Consider the following 19,329-nt stretch of genomic DNA (forward strand, 5'->3'; position numbering starts at 1 on the left):
CGCATTCATCACACCAGCAGGACATTATGAGTATCTCGTTATGCCATATGGCCTGGTAAACGCCCCTTCAGTCTTCCAAAGTTTTATGGATGAAGTGTTCCGAGACTACTTGAATCAATTTGTAATAATCTACATCGATATCCTAATCTTCTCCAGAAATCCAGTGGAACATCAACGACATGTCTCTCAAGTACTCCAGCGGCTACGCGAATTCTCCCTGTTCCTGAAAGCAGAGAAGTGTTCTTTCCATCAAACCTCAGTTGAGTTCCTCGGTTATCACCTCAGTGAAAAGGGAGTAGAGATGGATGATCGTAAAACCAAGGCCATTACCTCCTGGCCCACTCCGCAGTCTGTTAAGGAATTACAACGATTTCTTGGATTTGCAAATTTCTATCAAAGATTTATTCATCAATACAGCATGCTCACTGACATTAAAATGGCAAACAAGATTAATTTTGCTTACCCCATTGGCAGATAATTTTGCTTGTTTTAAGCAAAAATTACTTAAATTACTTTCTTTTTATCTTAAAACAAAATATAATTTCTTATGTCATTTTACTTCTCTAGTAAATGCTTCTTGATTTAAGAATTTTTAGATATTTGTACTGGAAACAAGACAAAAATACTGAGTAAGAAAAGCATTTTTTGCAGTGTATATACTTTACAATACAATAGTGATATACCCATTAATGTATATTAATGGTTTATGAATGATTATTTAACTGTTTACTAATGCCTAATTAATGATGAATAATGCACAGTTATTATAAAGTGTTACCTCACCACAGAAGTTACCAGGGAATTTTGTCAAAGACCTATATTGTGAAGTCAAGTCACGAGGCTCCACCTGAGAGCGGCATTTCATTCACTTCACCCATACCTCAAACTCGCCGACAACGCAGAAAGGGCCATAATAAAAAGCCTGTACCCAATAATGCTGCAGATGCAATTCTTGGTCTTTTTGAACACATGACTGTTCAATGATAATTGTTTTGTATGAAAAGTTTTTCTGTCCATCGCTGCTATTCTCAAAGTCACATGAGAGAGCAGTGACATGGGTCTTTGTCCACACATACAGAGAAGCTATTGTATCTCCTGGGGGATTTCCGTTGACTGGACAATCACGCAACTACTGATAAGAGTGTTAAGACATTTGCTGGGATCAGCATTTGTACATGTGATTTGCCTTACAGTAAATATGACGAAAGGTATTCGAATCTGGATTATAAAAGAAAGGAACTGGAGACGGATAAGTGCTCATCCTTGCAATCTCCAGTTCAGGAAGCCAGCAGTGCCTGAATGCAAGAAGCTGTAAAAGCCTAGCTAATATTACTCTGTTAGTCTAAGTACTCTATTATATTCTGTAACAAGTATTCTTTTCATTTTGATTCTTTTAATAAATATTGTTAAACATTTATTCTAAATCATCTGACTGGAACTTGGAATTTTTGAGTACGCTTCACCTTTTCTTTCCTGGATCAGGACGATCTCCACCCGGGGGGAAAACTAAGGAGGGTGAGCATGAATTCTGATATGTGAATAATCAGTATGCACTGTTTGATTGATTGATACGCCTGGCTAAAGAAACAACTTATAACAGGGTTATTGTTGTATAGCAAACACGGTTGAAGAGTACCTAAAAAGGTAGATTTATACTACGAAGGGGAGATTTATTATATTTATAATTCTTATTATCTTTATAATAAAATACGAATTTGTAGAGACTGTTCACCTAACTCTTAAAAGTACGACTAAAGGATAGGCTCTTTAGATACCGCGGGATTATTTATATGTCCTGATAGGATGTAAAATAATTTGGAACGGTATTTAATCGTATAAACTTTTACATGGGGGCTCGTCGGTCTTTAACCCTCTGGGGTCTGAGCTGTTTTCTGGGCCCTGGAGGTGTTCTGACATGCTCTGACATTTGTGGTTATTTCTGTTACTTGTGACATTTTCATGGCTAAAGTCTAATTACACTGTATTCAGCACAAACTCTGCTACAATAATATATCAGCAGCATGTATGTAAAAGTTTGTAGTTTTGAGATAATGACATTTATGCGTGGTTTGTGAAAATACAAAAATAAATTCTCACTGAAATAAGGTCATGAAACCCATACTGATTATTTCTTCACAAGACTTTTGAAAATTGTATCACGTAGCCTAGAATATTTGCTCTAAAACTATGTGAGAATCACCCTGACTGCTCATTCAGAGAAGACAATATATTGATTTAAAAATTTTACGACGTGTTTTGTGTTAGAAAGCAATATGCGAAGGGGCGGATCACCTCATTAATATGAAAGCTTTCCACACCTGAGAAAGACAAAGAACCTCCCTAATGGCCCTATTAGGAGCTTATCAGGGCCCATCATTCTGACCAACCTTGCACAAAGAATGAGGAGATTTAAAAAAGAATGGCTTTTAAAATTGTTTGGATTTATTTACAACACAACATAATCCAAAGATGCACAACAAAAAAGCACTTATTGAAGAAAGAGACCTTTGTGCCATTCCTAAAAACATTGTACATACCTTTCATTTTCTAAGGTGTTTGATTTTCACTTTACCATGTTCATGTACAGAGACATGTACTGTGAATGTTGAAGTCAGCAGGACTCAGTGGCATCTGGGCCCTGAAAAAAAAAAAAAAAAAAAAGTGCACATACTGATATCAAGAGAAAGGCCTGCACGATTTTGGGAATACATTTTAGATTTTTCTTGTTAAAATTGCTTTTTAAAATTCACAGAATACACACACACACTCACACAAATGTTTCCAACAATATATAATGAACACCAGGTTTGTTGTGCCTTGTAGGTATAGGCTATGCGCAGTGCTGCATAAAATAATAACAATATAGCAGCCTATATATATTTTCAAAAAGATTTCAGTAACAACTAAGCTAGAGAAAAATATATTGATTATCATGTTACTTCTAATGTTTCCATTCGTTATGATGATATGAAATGAGATAAAAACATAAAGCCGTTTGGAGCGTTTTGCTTTTCCAAAATATGATACATTCAAACGCGATCGCGATCAAAAATATGATACATTAAAACGCGATCGCGATCAAGAATATGATACATTAAAACGCGATCAAATATAAAACATTATGGTTAGGCCTACCATATACATATCTACGTTTGAGCAGATATCCACAAACACAGTAACAGTAAACACGGGTCTAAATATTATAATATTCACCATCTACCCAGCTAACAATTTAACGTTCTGGGAACGTTCTGGGAACGTTAGTTTTTGGTTCCCAGAACGTTCTGGGAACGTTCCCAAGAACGTTCCCTATTGGTTAGCCAGGAAAGTTTTCTTTACGTTAATAGAACGTTCCCTATAGGTTAGGGGAACGTTCCCGGAACGTTGCCGAAAGGTTCCCAGAACGTTCCCGAAAGGTTCCCGCAAGGTTCTCGTAACGTTCCCGGAAGGTTAGGGGAACGTTCCCGGAACGTTGCCGAAAGGTTCCCAGAACGTTCCCGGAAGGTTCTCGGAACGTTCTCCTAACGTCTACACATCCTGATATGCCTGTACACAAATTATAGGTCTACAAACATATTCTACATTGTTTATTGTTCAAACACTTAAGAATCCTATGAATATATTATTACAATAAATTGAATTTACAGAAACTATCATTAATAAGTAAATCAATCAGTTTGTATTAAATAAATAAATCAGCACACAATCCATGTTTTTGTTGATTCATTGTTTAATTATCAACCTAAAATAAGTCATTAAAAACAGCGTTAGCAAAATGTATTCAGGAACAGTAATTTACATTTAATATTTCAAACATGTAAATATTTCAATAAATAAAACTGCACAAACATTTTAATTAAAACTATCTTTTGCAAACTGTAGCCTATAACTTTGGCTAAAAAGTTGAAAAAGTATTTATTTATATACAATATACATGAATGTGCCAATCTTCACACCGCTCAAAACATTTAAACTCCCAACACCATCTGCAAATTTAACAAGAAAATAAAAAGACAACGTGTTACATGGACACACAATCCCATGCCAAAATTCAAGCCCTGTAATGGCAGTAATATTCATCTGGAGCAAATGAAAAGAGTGAGGTGGGATTGTGTGTCACAAGCTGTAGGAGATATGAGAGCACGAGCGCTGCTGGTATCATGTATTTATTCAGATATTTCAGCATCAATGTGTATAGAAAAATTTATATATTTCAAAACACTACATTGCATTTATTTATATTGCACTATTTATTATTTCAGACTACAAATCAAAAAAGGAATGTTTTATATAGGGGTAAGGATACCCATTAAGCCTCTCTCTGAAGTCAAATAAAAAACAGAGAAAATAATATTTAAGTCTAGTGAACTCTGACCTGCGAATTCGCTCTACCTTTTATGTATAAGTCTCACCTCCAATGAAGAATTTGAAAACCTGTAACTGCTGTGTTGTTTATGAGAAAGAAAGTGAAAAAAAGTTTGAAACTGCTATCAATTTTTTTTTAATCTCTGTGACTTTACACCTACAAATTCCACTGTCACAGGTGCTCAGTTTTGCTATAATGAAACCCTCACAGAACATAGTAATAATCAGCCATCCATGCAAAAGCAAAGGTCGGTGTAGTTTACAGGTGCATCTGTCCAGGCCAACGTCTGATGCCTTGATGCCTTCCGCTGGAACCTGAAATAGAAAAAATAGTACAGTTCAAAATCTATCATACATACATCTCATCTGGTATCACAAATTATCATTCCAGGTTCACTTTAAGATATGCTCAATATTAGTGCTGCACGATATTGAAAAATTTTGAGTTTATTTAGAGATATCAGCTGTATGGTTTAGTGCATGCGCTAATGGCGCTAAATCTCGTAAATTACACCACTAATAATGCCCAGAATGGTACCAAACTACTACAGTAGTACAAATAGGTTCTGTACTCATTAAACGAGGCATTGGAAAGTTTGTAAGTACATCAGGAGTTTATTTAAATAACACTTGCCTGACGGCGAATGCTACTGCTGATGTTGACGTCACTTTATGAGTACAGAACCTATTTGTACTACTCATTTTCCCCGACATAGAGCAGACCGGCACACAACAAAAACTGCTGTTCGGATGTTCCCTTTTCTGATATTTTAGCCTTCGTGACATTTTAATTAAAACAGAAATAAGAATTTTAGTGTAATAAGCGAAAATGAACAGTAAACTCAGAGATCACCTACCGCTGCAGATGTGTACGGAAGTGAAAAGCGGAAATGCTTAGACCTCTTTCCGGTTCGACCGCTGGGCGCTCCGCATAACCCCTATTGGGGGGATTTTGTAGAGGAGTGAACCTGCATAGAAAATTACAATAGATAACAAGCATAGATAAATACAATAGAAGAAAAACACAGTTGAAATAAGCAGTGCATTATGTTTTTGAGTTAAATCTAACTTATCAGGTACAGAAATTGATTTATCAAAATGTAAAATAAGTCTTCAGTGTAAAAATAAAATAACTATAAAATTAATGTATCTTTGCTAAAGCTACAAGTCATTTTCTCTTTTGATGTTTGATCACCATTGGCAACACAAACAGCTGCGGGTACGTTAGGCTGCTGTCCCTTTAAGACGAATGCGCAGAACTAATATAAATGACACGCATCCGTTTTCTTTCTGTTTAAAACACAAGACAAGAGGAAACTCGCCATTTTGACTTCATTTTGCGTGCACGTGTCTGTAAAAAAAAAAAGTGAAAGAGAACTGAATTCGGCTAAACTCACCTTCTTCATCTACTGACTGTGGATGGCATCAAGGTCTTGTCCTGAAGAATACAGGGCCAAACAATAGGGATTTTATCTCATCTGGTAACAAGAGCAAAGCCATAACTTTAAGAACTCTACTGATATATTTACCCCCTGATATTGCATTGGGGATATCAATTCAAACATTTTTAAAGGCTAAGAGTATGAGCCACAGCTGCCCAAGATATCAAGGGGTTGCAAATTAGTCATGGCTATAAACCTGTATGCATGGCATCTACTTTGTATTTTTTATAAAGCAATGTTCTATGCATTTGTCCCTGTCAAATAAACATTAAATAAATAAATCTGTGAAAAATAACTGCCTAAAGTTGTCGACCCCCTGAACCGCATTTAAAAGTACAAAGAATTTCAGTATTGATCAATAAAAAAAATACATAAATACCTTTGAGTTGGACAGTATGGTGTCAGTCTCATTGGCCAACATAATTCAAAACAGACCTAAAGAAATAAAATAAAATATAGTAATCATCAGGATATCATGTTATCATAATAGTTAAATGAATTATTATAACTATGACCATTATAATATTGTATTAGTCGCCTATTATTTAGCTGATTATTTAGCTTACAGGCTTCTCAAGGACAATCTCACTGAAAAAACTTGGGGTTAATGATTTTAAAATGTGAGACTTATTTCAAAAGCATAAATCTTACAGACCCCAAACCTTTGAACAGCAGTGCACTGCATGTTTGAGGTGGTTTTGCTTACTAGTCATATGGTTCATAGAGATTTTCTTGGACAGGGAGTGCAGCAGGCCATCACAGCATGATGATCTAGGAACATAACATGCTGTTTGTCACAGAGCCAAAAATATTACATGTGATAGGTTTATTACAAGGAACCAAGCTAGAACAGAGGTGAAATGCATAAAAGATAAATATATACAAATCTTAAGATAATATATTGTGAAATAAATGCATATGGAATTATCATCATGATTAAACAATAACTCACCCCTTGTTGTAGAGTTTTATTTTTTCTCTCGCTATTCTGAAATCACATTTTAGCAATATTGGTAAGTGACGTCACTTGAACAGTGCATTCTTTTAGGTTAGCCTAAATAAATTAGCTTACTTCCCATTGACAAATTACCAGCAAAACTATCAAAAACTGTTATCTACACTAAATATGTGTTTAAAAACCCAAACTTTCATAAATAAGACCTCAACTTAACGTAACTTAGGCCTAACGTTGTCTTTTGAAAACGGTTAGCTAGCGTAGATGCTAACGGACTTTTTCAAAGACATAAAACCATTTTTTAAAATAAATATTTAACAGAAGCGTGTCAATTACACGTAAGAAATGTGTCAGGGGCGTTTGTGTGTATTATTTGTGAGATTTTGTTGTCTAAACTTACCTGAAAGCAGTGAAACCAACAGCGAGAGACGGGAGTTTTGTTGTTTGTCAGTTGTCGATGACGTTTCCATCTGCTCTCGCGCAGCGCACGTGCTCCAGTGTTTCTTCTTCTTCTTCATTTGGTGTTTTATGGCGGTTTCTCCAGTGTTTGATCACGCGCATGCGCATTAAAACACTTCAAAGTCACGCAGCATTTAACATATAGAATTAAAATATATAACATAATTTAAAATATCATTAATAAAAAGTTATTGCGAATAGATCTGAACGTTGTTGGTTATCTTATAACCTTAGGGGACCGTACTGACGACGTTGTCAGTTGAATCTGCCTGTTAATAGTAAGTGATATTAAAATAATAACCTGCAGAGAACGTTCTCAGAACGTTCTCTTTAGGTTATAAAAATAAAACCTAAAACCTGCAAGGAAACGTTCTGGGAAGGTTCTCTTTAGGTTATAAAAATTAAACCTAAAGATAACCTACAGGGAACGTTCTGGGAAGGTTCTCTTTAGGTTATAAAAATTAAACCTAAAAATAACCTACAGGGAACGTTCTGGGAAGGTTCTCTTTAGGTTATAAAAAATAAACCTAAAAATAACCTACAGGGAACGTTCTGGGAAGGTTCTCTTTAGGTTATAAAAATTAAACCTAAAAATAACCTGCAGGGAACGTTCTGGGAAGGTTCTCTTTAGGTTATTAAATAACAACCTGCAGGGAACGTTCCCAGAACGTTCTCTTTAGGTTATAAATTTAGACCTAAAAATAACCTACAGGGAACGTTCTGGGAACGTTCCCTTAATGTTATAAACATAGATCCTAAAAATAACCTACAGGGAACGTTCCCAGAACGTTCTTGTTTGGTTCCCAAAAAAATAACCAAATGGGAACCAAACGGGAACGTTAGGGGAACGTTCTGTGTTTGCTGGGTAGCAACAGTTCAACTGCAATGTGAAATTTATGCAACAATAGCAAACTAATATGTAAGAATTTCTTACCTTATCTTTCTTGTCTTCAAATATCGTTCTTCTTCTTCTGATGTAAATCCAATGTAAGCTCAGTGCCTGAGACGTGCCGTCTTTCAAACTCGACGAAAAGTGAAGTGAAGTGTTTTGTTGTTGAGGTAATGAGGGCGATCGCGTTCCATGTGGAGATTTGCATGTGAATATCTTTTGCGCGAGTGGGCGTGGCCGAATTAAAAATAATTAGGAAGCGTTTGAGAAGCTGGACATCTTGTTGGTTTTATACAAATTACTTAAACAGAGAATATTTGTTTTCGTTTTGAATCCGATCATTTAAAAGTACACACTTAAATGTTTATAAAGGTGTATGGCTCATAAATGTGTGACAAATATTCGCTGAGTTTTGTTTCAGTTTATAGACGTGCTCAAGAAAAAAAAGTTCACCGCGACGGAGAGGCAGAACGCACACACTGTTTATTTTCTTTATTTTACAAAAGCACAATGTTTTGATTTGATTGGAAGTGGACACATACAAAAGTAGAAATACCACAGATTCTTTTTTTATATTTCTTTTTTCTGTATGACCATAAATGACGGAGAAATTTAAGTTTATAGTGCTACAATGTGGAGAAAATCCAGCAAAACGCGCCGGCGCGTTTGTCGACCTCAGAGGGTTAAAGAATAAAACCCGGAGCAAATGATGAAAGAATTTAATCAATCAAATTGAATGACCCGAAAAACTTCGCAAAAATAAATAGAGGACGCTCTATTAAAAGAAAAAGCGAAACCGCGCGGCAGAACCAAAGAGTATCTGTAAAAACTTAGAAACGATCCCGTAAAAGAGGATATAAGTTTCCTAGTCTGCATTTCCAAAAATAAAAGACCCAAAATGACTCAAATGGCTCAAATAGCACCAGATTTAAATGTGTGTCCAACTCCTCATCAGGAATCCGTATACCGTATCACTGTAACAAAACGTGATAATTTCCAAAGACTGAAAGCAGCCAGAGAAAAGGATGAGGCATGGTATATAGGAGATTATGAAATAAATAATGGACTAGAGTTCATCTGCACTTCAGCAGCAGATGTAAGGGCCATTATTGGCCGAATTGATGACAATAGGATGAAAGGAGACAGAATTAAAGTTCTTTTCGAGCCAGGGATGGAAGTAACATACAAGCCAACAACAGATTCCAGTATAGAAGTATACTATGGTAAAACGAGGGTAATGTATGATGGTACAGCAATGCCACAGAGAAAACGCAGGGATTCAAATAATACAGAAATTTATTATTCAGATGTGGAAAAACCTGGCCCTAGCCCTCAGAAAAGACTAGACTTTCAAGAAACTAGTCCAGGACTGCAGTATATACCACTAGCAAATGAATTGGTTCATACTTTAAATAGTATGAATAAAAAAGACCAGGCTAAAACTAGAGGTGAGGATACAACCACCGAGGGCGAAGACACTGAATGGGAGGGTGAAGAAAGTGTAGTGTGTCAGTGGGACGAACCCATCCCACAGAGAAGTAGAGTTAATCAAAGAAATTCAAGACCATTGTCTCGTGAAAGAAAGAGTAGTAGTTATGCTAGAGAACATATAGATCTTGCAGGGAGAAAAACTCTAACAGCACCAGGGCATAATCTGAAAGAGAAGGTCAGAAGGGAACCTGAGTATATGCAGAGAATTTTCTTAGCGGCTACTGGACCGACAGCTGATGAGATTTTAGACATGCCGGACACAAGCCTTAAAGCTAAACAAGATATGCTTGCAGAACAAAAAGACTCTTGTCAGAAAGCTCTGTCATTATTACTGCGTTTGACCCTATCTGAAAATAGAGGAAGGAGTGGTAGGGATCCGATTATGGGTGACATATTTGAACTCAGAAAAGAGGTTTTAAAGGAATCAAAAAACTCTATATATTATAGGAGACCTTTACCAGAAATTACAACTAAGACTGAACTGGTGCTAAAAGATGAAGTGTACTCTGAGGTAGACGGAGAAGGACAATTGCCCAAAGGGGGGCTAGGCATAAACTTAGCTGAAATAGCAGCCTCGTCGGTGAAAAAAGAAAAAATTAGCCCTCAGAATAGGGGGGCCTATAGGGAACAATATGACTATTGTGACGACTCTATATCCAGTGTGTCTGTCTGCTTAGAGGAGGACTTTGACCAGGGCTCGGAGAGAAAATCTAGATCGAGAACTAAACATACTATAACAGCTACAGAGATAGGAATGTTTAATGGAATGAAGTTGGATCCGAAAGATAACATGAGAAGCTGCCAGAAAATAGTGCAGCTAGGGAAGAGGCTTAATATCAATGATGAAGATATAGAGCTGATGATTAATCAACTATTAGGTCTGAATATAGGAATTAATGATGTTTCTCTACATCAGAGGAACATTTCTGGTGAAACTAAGAAAGAATGGTACGAGAAAAGGCTGAAAGAAATAAAAAGCACAGGGTTACTGCTATTCTGCAAGAATAGGGCCCTTGAGGGAAAGAGCGCATCAGAAACTGTAGAAGAACTGTTGCTATTTGACAAAGATCTCCCAGGTCTGAATAAGTTGAAATCTTGGGGTTATGAGACTAAATGGGACGAGTTGCAAACTTTTGCTGTGAGGTATGATAGAAGGACCAAACAAGAGACAGAGAAAAAAGGCAGTCAAGATTTAAATTTCCAGGGAAATAGCAAACAGCAAGGTCTGAGACGTTCAGAGAGACTTAAGGCTCGAGGCCGTGATGGTCAACAGGGGTCCAGATATTCTGGGCAGCAGCAATCTTACAGGGAGGAAAGAGACCAATTTGGACCAGCAAACTTTCAGAGGAGAGGCAGATCTCAGAGCAGAGGAGTACAGAGAAAACCAAATTGGGAACAAAGACCTCCATTGACAAAATATGCAAGTAAGCAAACTAGCTCCACGTATGTTTCTAGGGATGAATGGGACAAAATGACTCCTGAACAACAAAACAAAATCAGGGAACAGAGAGCTAAACAGAAGATGACTGTAGAAAAAACATCCAGTGCTGGTCAGTCTAAGCCTAAATCTGTGAGACTTAGCAAGCCTGAACAAAGACAAAAATAGGAAATCCTTAAAGGAAAAGCGACCATCCAATCTGATTTAGTTAAAGAACGTGAAGGTTTCTTTTATATTGAATACAATGGTAGAACGTTCATTCTTGATACAGGAGCTGAGATTACCTGTCTTACTGACTTACCTGCAGATGCCATAAAACAAAAAGGTATGATGAGGGTATACAGCTTTAATAAAACTCAAGGCCAGATTGACACAGACTGGTATTTGTGGAAGGACATAGCCATTATTCCTAATCAGTCGGAAAACTTGATGACATTACAAGATGCAACTAAAATTGTAGGTAAAATTGATAAGGAAATAACAGTCAGATGGATGAAAATGGTCGACCTTAAAAAGGAAATTGATAGAATGGTACAGGAAACCATACTTGATAAAAACAAATTGAGAGAAATCCTGGAAAAACATAAAGGTGGAGCCGCTAAATTTAAAAATGACGTAGGCCTATTAGGCAAAGAATATGAGTATGAAATAAAGGGAGGTGTGCATAAACCACAACGTCAATACCCTATTAATAAAAAAGCCTTACCTGAAATTGAAGAAACTATTAAAGAATTAGAAAAATTAGGAGTAATTAAAGAAATACAAAATCCGATCACTAATTCTCCGCTGCAAGCCGTCCCTAAGCCGGATAAAAGTTACAGGGTCGTTAATAACTTCAAATCTTTGAATAAAGTATCAGAACCGGATACGAGGTACTTAATTAATGCGAAAGATGTGACCAATGGTTTACCTAAGGGTAGAATATTGACTAAAATTGACTTAGCAAACGGTTTCTGGACAGTTCCGTTAACTGAAAATAGTATGGCTAAAACTGCATTTACCTGCCGATCGAAATCGTATTGTTATACAAGATTGCCCCAAGGCTATAAAAATTCCGCGAACGCATTTCAATCTATCGTGGTCACGCTAATGACAAATTTACCTGTGACAGTTTATATAGATGACCTTTTGATCATAAATGACGATCCTGATGAACACCTGAAAATCGTAGATGAAGTATTTACTAGACTAATAAATGCAGGTTTTAAGCCAAGTTACAAGAAAATCGAAATAGGTAGAGAAGAAGTAGATTTTTTAGGCTTTGCTATGACAGGTATGGATCGTGGACTCTCAAAAACCACCAAAGAAAAACTGGAGGATTTGAGACAAAACAGCCCAAAAAGCCTGAAAAATTTACAAAGCTTCATGGGACACATGAATTTTATCAGAGATCTAGTACCAGGATATGCAAAATTGGCAAAACCACTTTATGACGCCACAAAAGGAAATGTATTTAATTGGAGCGATAAATTAGAAAATATCAGGCTACAATTAATTGACTTAGCATTAGCCTCAGGTAAAATAGCAAGGAGAGAGTCGGATCAAAGATTGGTAGTAAGTGTTGAAAATACTGCGGATGAAATAGAACTGGTCTTGTATAATGAAAAGGATAAAAATAATCCGATACAGTTCATGTCGTACCCAAAACCTGCTAATCAGCTAAAACAGGAACCTAAATCAGCAACTGACATCTTAGCTAGTATTGCTAAATGTTTGATAGCGATAAAAACCTTAGCTCTAGATCAACAGATAATTGTAGAATCGAAAGGTGAAGGCATCGCACAGCTAGTGAGAGAATCCAAAAACCTAGTCAGTGAAGCTCCTAAGATTCATCAATTTACTTGGGCTAAGTGGAGCAAATTGCTGCAAGATACTCAGATAATTTTTGGACACAGTAAACTTAACAAGTCAAGTCAAGAGATTTTTCAGTGACAACTGAAGTTATGTCATCCTCCTCATCACTGTCTTCTGTCTGAGTAGGCCTTGTGGGAAGAGTGGGCAGAGATTCCACCAGCCAGTGATACACGTAGCCATAGTTGTACAGTGGTGGGATGTTTGATGGTAGGAACTCCTTCCAATCATTAGATTCGAGAGCAGTTTGTGGACTCTCAGTATGGGTATCTGCTAATTTCTGATACCATTTCCCTTTGTCAACTGATACGTCAATGTCTCCTGCTTTCCCTGATGCAATGCAATCTTTACATCTGAAAAATACATAAAATGACACAAGTTCAATTAAGAGACTTATGTAGGCACAGACACTAGTCCTGTACTATGCCCTAGACATTATTTTGAATGAATGAATAACTCTCTCTCTCTCTCTCTCTCTCTCTCTCTCTCTCTCTCTCTCTCTATATATATATATATATATATATATATATATATATATGTGTGTGTGTATATATATAGTTACTTGTAGGTGCTACTACTGCCTTGAATGACATGTATTTATCATAAAAGTCATATGTAGGCCTACTTTCTTAAAATACTCTTATTTAAATATGTAAGACATGTTCAGCCTCTGCCTTTTTCTAGCAAGCCTGGTCATGCTACAGGTAGGCCCTAGATCTGACAGATTGACTTTTTCTGTAGTAAGGAAACAGCCTTAGGGGGGAGGGTAAAATAATTGAGAGAATTTAGATTTGATATTAATTAAAAATTAAGTGTTGTTGGTTGTGACCAAGTAGCATTAGCGATCTCTAAACAAAAAATAAATACATTAATAATAATAATAATATAAATTAGCCCCAACAACTGTCAGACGTAAGACAACCAGAGGACATAGTATACATGACAGACAGGACATAGGGTGGTAAAAGATAGCTTGTTTAAACTGCAAAATGTCACTGTCAGTGGCGTAAGGCGATGTTTTTTGGGGGATAAATTCTGTCGATAACAATCTACCTCTGGATCAGGTCGGCTCTTTTTCCCGTCTTTTTCAGCCCTCTACACTCAAGCCATCTCTTCAATTGAATATTTGTATGTTCTTCTACTTCTATACCAGTGAATATGGCACCGGGGACATCATTCTCGGACAGATTTTGCAGGTTTAGCTCAGTAGACATCTCGTCCGTAAACTGTTTACATGCGTCTAGCATGAGTGACACGCGCGAGTTTGACCCCCATAGCAACCGTCGCTAGCTTAATGAATATTAATGAGAAAAGGTGACGTATATCGTGCGGTACGCTATTGCGAGCCAGCTGCCTGGCTATGAAGTAACGTTATACATTTCAGACAAAACCAACTTAATGCATACATCAATATTGACACATTTGAGGTTGTCAGTCCACATTACCAATGCAATTCATCTTTCTTTTGCCTCTTCGCATAGCCACAGAGTGCATGTTAACTAACGTTACGCTGCTAAGGTTGGTAACTGGTGATTACCTCGATGATGTGCGTTTTTCGACTTGGCGCGCTCCTCTTCCTCTTCCTCCTCCTCCTCCTCTTCTTCTCTGCTGATTGGTTCAAGTCGTATGACTGCAGAAGATATTCTGTTTCGTAACCTCATTTCGAAAAGGAGCTCTCTAGGAGCCTGGATTTCAAGTGTATTATCAAAATATGATAGCTCTGTCAGAGTAAAGCGGGCTCCAAATACTTTTATGTCATTAAGAAATTATATAATGTTTTTGTTTGGAAGCATGATGCAATCCACACAAGATAATTGGACTCGATGGGTGTGTCAGTGTCCTATCCATTCACGCTGCCGATCAGTTTATCTCATGCGCGTGCGTGGCGTGCACACTCGGACCACGTTTGGGCATATCCTCAAAACTAGCGCCCAAATCTTTTTTTTATATATATATTTTTTTTAATTAGCGTCCAACTCCACAACCCCGAAGATGCAAGTGGAAGTTGCATTGTAAACTTTAAATTTAGATGAAATCTAACATAAAAACATGCATTTGGGAAATAAAATATTGTCTTTTACGGAGGGAAAGACAACCAAGAGGAGGACAGTCAAATTAATTAAATGGTGACAGAAAATGAAGCTGTTGAAAAATAGAATAAGATGCACGTTGTGTCAGAACAAGATTAATTTAAAGAAGAAAGGCAACTCAGCAGACATCTAGGTAAGTTATGTGCATTGTTAAGTTAATAACACTTTTATATAACTTTTATAACTTTTTATAACTTTTTTTATATAATTTTTATATAACTTTTACAGAATATATAACAAGATTATGTCCAGCAGTTTTAAATAATACGATGTCGTTAATTTATCTATGCTGATACCAAAGATTAGACAGCAGCACTCCCTGCTCTAGAAGCTTTCTTTGCTAGCAACATTGCTCTAATAAGCTAGCAAGCTGTGTATAAGTAGATAGAGATCGAAACTGTGGAAGAAATTTAATATGTTTATATTTTTGCATTTAATTATATTTATAGAATCGTAGAAATATGATGGTAATAAATTAGATTAATGGTATATGACTGCTGACCTTTCCTTGCAAGGGAATAAATAATCGTTAACCCCCTGAGGTCGACAATCACGCCGGCGTGATCTGCTCGTTTTTTTTTTTATATCAGTGCAAAATACTCTGTTGATTTTGATTTTACATACTTGTATTGTACATCATTCAAAACTGTTAAATGTCTTCTTTTATTTGTGTACACTCATAATAAAAACAAAATGTTGTGTTTTTCGTAAAACAAAGAAAATAAACGATGCGCGTTCTGCCGTCTCTCTCAATGTGAAACTCATTCTGAAACTCAGCGAATGTTTGTCACACAGACTTGAAACGCATGTCTATACAACGCTTGGAGTCTCTATTTTTAAAGTATGTAAATAATATAAAAAAAAAATATTATATTTTTAAGTAATCCATACGAAAGCAGCGGCATGTACAGTTTCTCAAACGCGTCCTCATTAAATTTAATTTGAACACGCCTACGAGCGCACGAGCGATTGACATGCAAATGATCCATGCGGAGAAACGCAGACCTGTAAACGCCCTCATCACCTCAAAACAAAGAAGCAGAGACTTCGTAACTTACTCCTTACTGTGTTTGAAATACGCGCCAGAGCTTACATTGGATTTAGGCTACCTCAGAAGAAGAAGAACGCGATTTGAAGACAAGAAAGATTTAAGGTAAGAAATTTTTACATATTAGTTTGTTATTGTTGCATAAATGTCACATTGCAGTTGAACTGTTGCTAGATATATGGGGAATATTATAATATTTAGACCCGTGTTTACTGTTAAGCCTACTGTGTTTGTGGATATCTGGTCAAACGTAGATATGTGTGGTAACCATAATGTTTTATATTTGAGCGCGATCGCGTTTGAATGTATCAGATTTTGAATCGCGATCGCGTTTGAATGTATCAGATTTTGCAGCGCGATCGCGTTTGAATGTATCATTTGAAATTTGAAAAGCAAAACACACCAAACGGCTTCATGTTTTTACTATTATCTCATTTCATATCATCATAACGAATGGAAACATTTGAAGTAACATGATAATCAATATACTTTACTCTAGCTTGGTTGTTACTGAAATATTTTGGAAGATTTATACTGCTATCTATTGTTATTATTATTTTACCCAGCACTGTGCATAGCTTATGCCTACAAGGCACAACAAACCTGGTGTTTATTATATTATATATTGTTGGAAACATTTGTGTGTGTGTGTGTGTATTTTGTGAATTTTAAAAAGCAATTTTAACCAGAAAAATATAATATTTATTTGCAAAATCGTGCAGGCCTTTCTCTTGATATCAGTATGTTCACTTTTTTTTCAGGGCCCAGATGCCACTGAGTCCTGCCGACTTCAACATTCACATGAGTCTCTGGAACATGAACATGGTAAAGTGAAAATCAAACACCTTGGAAATGAAAGGTATGTACAATGTTTTTAGGAATGGCACAAAGGTCTGTCTTTGAAGTGTTTTTTTGGCATTTGTTGTGTCTATTAGGGTTATGTTGTGTTGTAAATAAATCCAAACAATTTAAAAGCCATTCTTTTTTAAATCTCCTCATTTACAGTATTGTGCAAGGTTGCTCAGAATGACAGGGCTATTAGGAGCTATATTAGGATAGCTCCTAATAGGGCCGTTAGGGGAGGTTCTTTGTCTTTCTCAGGTGAGAAAAGCTTACATATTAATGAGCTCCCGCATAAGGCTTTCTAACACAAAACACGTCGTAAAATATTGTCTTATCTGAATGAGCAGTCAGGGTGATTTTCACATAGTTTTGCAGCAAATATTCTAGGCTACGTGATACTATTTTCAAAAGTCTTGTGAAGAAATAATCAGTATGTGTTTCATGAGCTTATTTCAGTGAGAATTTTTTTTTGTATTTTCACAAACCACGCATAAATGTCATTATCTCAAAACTACAAACTTTTACATACATGCTGTTGATATATTATTGTAGCAGAGTTTGTGCTGAATACAGTGTAATTAGACTTTAGCCATGAAAATGTCACAAGTAACAGAAATAACCAGAAATGTCAGAGCATGTCAGAACACCTCCAGGGCCCAGAAAACAGCTCAGACCCCAGAGGGTTAAAGACAATTGATACCTGTTTGTCTCTTATTCAGTATTATGTTTGCCACCACAAAACCTAAGTGTATAACTTAGATGTGTACATTTAGTAAATATTACTCCAGAAGAAATCTGAAGAAATCTTGTATGGGATTATTATTTATCCCCATACTTCAACTTTTAATTTGGTTTGCAAGATAACGTAGCCTAACTGTTTGCTGATTGCCATCACCACCACCAAGCTTAACCAGAGGTATCCTTCAAGATATAGTCTTCAAGTTATGCTGAATATGCTCTTAAATTGATAGTTCACACAAACATTTCTGTCATAATTTACTCACCCTCAAGTTGTTCCAAACCTGTATGAGTTTCTTTGTTCTGCTGAACACAAAAAATATATTTGGAGGAATGTTTGTAACCAAGCAGATCCTCCATTGACTTCCATAGTATTTTATTCCTACTATGGTAGTCTATAGGGGATGAGATCTGCTTGGTTACAAACATTCCTCCAAATATCATTCTTTGTGTTCAGCAGAACAACAGGTTTGGATCAACTTGAGGGTGAGTAAATGATGACATCATTTTTGGGGTGAACTATCCATTTAATGGCTTGCTTATTTGTGATATTACGGACCACTTACCTGTTTGTGCCATATATGACTGCAATGTTTCTAAAACTAAAGAAATAATGTTGTGTAAGCTGCATGAAGAAGTACAATTGGTTATGGCTAACCAAGAACTTAGCCACGCACAGGCCTACCAGGCTTACCTTAGGGCATGTGAGGAGCTTGGGAGGCCTGCAAGAACGCTTAGGGCATTTCGAAGCAAGAGACAACACCTCTCAAGTAAGTGTTTCCTTGTTTGAAAATGTAATTACATTTCCTTTTCTCAGCAATTCACTAATGTGTGCCTTTTATATTTACAGTTCAGCCAGGAGACATTGACCCATTACTTATTAGATGTGCAACTCCTGTTTAGATGTACATCTCTCTTTGGTAAGTTTAAATTTTTTCACACTTTGTTTTCACTTACCTTTGTAAGTACATCACTAATGTGAGCCTTTTATATTTACAGTTCAGCCAGGAGACATTCACCCGTTCCTATTGAGATGTGCAACTGTTCAACTGTTTCTGATGTTTGACTCTCTGCAGTAAGTGTTGCCTTTTCCACACTTCATTTACACTTACCTTTATCAGTGCATCACTAAGTCAGATTTTATTTTTGACAGTCATCCAGAAGACTTGCCACTTACCTCACAAGACACTTACCTGAGCGTTGCCAAGGATCATGATTAAATTAGTGTTCTTTCTGTAAAGACATTGTTTAAAAGGAACAATCAAGTGTCTTAATTAATGTAAATTATGTCTATCTTAAATATAATAATGTTAACTATTTTATATTCCTTCTTTTAAGACTGTTTTGTACTTAAATTATTTTCAGTAAAGGTTAATGTGTGTCAAACTCATCCACTCTCATCTGTGCAATTTGTTCAATTTTCTTCAATTCACACAACCTAAGTCCCACCCACACAGGTCACAAGTCCCACCCACCTGACACAAGTCCCACCCACACAACATAAATCCCACCCAACCTAAGTCACACCCACCTAAGTCCCACCTAAACAAGTCACATGTCACACCCACCCAACCTAAGTCCCACCCTGAAAAAAATGGATGGATAGCAATAAATTATCTTTAAACATAAATAAAACTAAAGCCATATAATTTGGTGCTAGTTTAATTAAAAAATATAATTTAAAGCCATAAAATGTCTCCGAAATTAAAATTTCAGGAGT

At 36.4% G+C, this 19,329-nt stretch overlaps 2 long non-coding RNA genes across 3 annotated transcripts; one reads left to right on the plus strand and one right to left on the minus strand.

The window, feature by feature from the left end:
* Nucleotides 1-3,716: 3,716 nt before the first annotated feature.
* LOC307170295 lies at nt 3,717-7,278 on the minus strand. 2 transcript variants are annotated; one of them, XR_013823336.1, is made up of 7 exons: nt 7,163-7,278; nt 6,760-6,795; nt 6,514-6,578; nt 6,187-6,242; nt 5,763-5,803; nt 5,223-5,333; nt 3,717-4,680 (listed from the first exon to the last, which is right to left on the minus strand). It is a non-coding gene; the product is annotated as an uncharacterized lncRNA (long non-coding RNA). The 2 variants fall into 2 exon arrangements; XR_013823337.1 differs by lacking the exon at nt 6,187-6,242 and having other exon boundaries at nt 3,721-4,680; nt 7,163-7,242.
* Nucleotides 7,279-18,015: 10,737 nt separating this feature from the next.
* LOC307170439 lies at nt 18,016-18,998 on the plus strand. The gene is made up of 3 exons (XR_013823390.1): nt 18,016-18,529; nt 18,609-18,684; nt 18,763-18,998. It is a non-coding gene; the product is annotated as an uncharacterized lncRNA (long non-coding RNA).
* Nucleotides 18,999-19,329: the final 331 nt, after the last annotated feature.

This window comes from Squalius cephalus (genome assembly GCF_949319135.1).
Source record: "Squalius cephalus genome assembly, chromosome: 13".
NCBI classification, from domain to species: Eukaryota; Metazoa; Chordata; class Actinopteri; order Cypriniformes; family Leuciscidae; genus Squalius; species Squalius cephalus.